The sequence below is a fragment of the Manacus vitellinus genome, unplaced genomic scaffold, assembly GCF_001715985.3.
Source record: "Manacus vitellinus isolate BGI_N305 unplaced genomic scaffold, ASM171598v3 scaffold_46_pilon, whole genome shotgun sequence".
In the NCBI taxonomy this organism is placed as follows: Eukaryota; Metazoa; Chordata; class Aves; order Passeriformes; family Pipridae; genus Manacus; species Manacus vitellinus.
Window position 1 is genome coordinate 3069227 of NW_021940578.1, and position 2563 is coordinate 3071789.

Here is a 2563-nt window from a genome sequence, read left to right on the forward strand (position 1 = left end):
ACCTGGGGCCTTTCAGCTTAGTCTGTGGCAAAACTCCACTTACAAGGCAACAGTATCAGACTCTTAATATTTAAGAGCATAGAGAAGGACAGTGTGAAATCACAGAACCACTGGGACACGTTTCAAATGGAAAATGTGAACTCAAGGGAGGAATGAAATCAAGAAGCACAAAAATTTAGCTCTTGATTTATCCAAATCTGACAGCAGGACTTCATCTAACACAAAACAGATCAGCTTGGCAAAAGGTTTTCCTTTTTAAAAGGGGGTTTAGGTTTATTCTGTGATCATGATAGATTGTCCACGATCAAGAACCTTGCATTGATGTAAAAAACTGGTATTACTTGACACCACAGTCACACAGACTTTCCATTGTGTAACTGCTCCTCTGTGCTCCCAGGTTTTCACATTCTTCACCAATGTACTGCATATATTTGGGTGGGTTTTTTTAAGTTGAAAACACAGAACTGTTAGCCCAAATGGCTTTCAGACATGCCTTGAGCGTGGTTTTAATTTCCAGCTCTTTTTCCTTTCAAAAGTTCTCGCAGTTTAGCGACTTCATTTGCACTAACAGCCCTTCCAAGGCTGGCAGGAACTTGGCTGCAAAGGCTCTGTGAACAGTCAGAGCTCTGCCAATAAATAGAGGTGCAACATGAAGGTGTGTATAGAGAGTGTATCAACTTGTTTGGGAGGTAAATGTTGCTTTTTCATTGCTGTTTTTTCCTTCAAGACAGGACAAGTCAGAAAAAGTCAGATTCTGTGACTCTCACTGAGAGTATGAGTAAATCTACACTAACTACAGTCCAAAAGCTGTACAAGTACAAACCCAGAAATTTAAACAGACAAGTATCTTTTTACTCCCACTCCAAATTTGGTAGCAACTTTGTACATGGGTCAAAGTCATAATGAATAATAAAAAACCCACTTCCAACACATATTTAGATTATTATTATTCAAGCTGGAAACAGATACATTAAATCAATATTCACAAGATTATTCCGCTCCCACTGGCTTCAAAGGAACTGCAAATGTTTTACATTAATAATGAATTTTCTTTTAAATCCAAACAGGTTAACTGTGTAATATTGCTGAGTTTTCTACTGTAAATGTGTCTGTGGTCTCTTTATGCATAAAGAGACTGAACTCAGGAGTCAAAAAAATCAAATGTACTTTGATGGAGTTCATATCCTTTCATTTTCAACACTGGTCCTTATTTCCGCACCAGAAAGTTGTTATATTTGTTCCCAGTCCAGACACTGAGTCATTCCTGTTTAAACCAGACACTGGGCTCTCTGGGTAATTTCTCTCTCCCCTTCAGAGTTTTTGGACTGAGAGGAAAGTTGTAATGCCAGGTGCCTCCCTAAGCTCCATTTCTAAAGGTATTACTGTAAAAACGCACCGAGGTGCTAAATGCTGCCAAGGGCCATGGAAATCCTCTGAGCTCTGGTTAGTTCAGAGGCAGCTCAGTTAGGGAATACTCACTGACTCTGACAGTATGCACAGACTTGAAGTTTCCAGTTAGAAGGCTTCATCTTCTTTCTCCAAAAGCCCCTCTCCTGACACTTTGTTGTGATGCAGTGACAGTCAGATGGCTCATTTCACATGAGGTAACCTGGCAGTTAAAGGTAAGAACTCTGCAAGTCTCTCTCTCAATTTTATTTCCTTTTTTTTTTTCCTTAAAATGTTTGTGTAACTTAACGGAGCTGCAATTCAAGGATTTAGACATGATTCATATTTTGTGTTAAAAAACCTTTGTGTGATAAAGCTGTTGGACATGGGGGGGTACCAGAAACTCGGGCTGCTCTTCTTTCTGCAAACAACCAACCCCTGAACACTTTGTTCCCATTCGGCCACTTTGAACAATGCCTGTTCCCAAAAATACCTGTTTGATTCCAAAGCATAAAATTGAGTTTATTTTCAAAGGGATTCAGCTTCCAAACTCACCTCTATCGGTTGTGTAATATAACTTGTATAAATGCTTAGACTCACACTCCCACTGAGGTAGTTTTTTAGAACTACAGACATAAAGGTTGGAGAAAGTCTTTACATTCGTCATTTTTTTTCTCAATTCCGATGTGTACCACTAGATGGCTTCCCAGGATAGTGCATCTGGATCCAGACCTGAGTGAACGTGTGGGACTGGATTCATTTTGGCACATTCCTAATGATATATGCAGATATAAACACGAAGTTCCTTTCCAGCTCAGCTCTGAAAAAACACTGTGAGGTTTGACATCCTTGAGAACTTTTGACATCCCAAAAAGCTTTGCATTTTAGGTGATTTTATTTCTGATTGCTGCCACAGCTCCTGACTGGGCATGAGCAGCTCTCAGGTGCAATGTGCAGTTGGAGCCCTCTCAGAAAAGCTTAATCTGTACAGCTGAAAACTTAACTTACCTGCCTAATGCTTGACAGTGCAAACAGCCAGGCTGGGGGGCCCAGCTGCAACACACTCTGCCCTTTCTCCTCTTATAGTTTAAAGTGCTATGGAGACCTTCTGGTGTTGCAACTGTGCCCTCATCACTGGACAAAAAAAAGTCTTGGAAAGGGAGAGAGAAGAAACCAC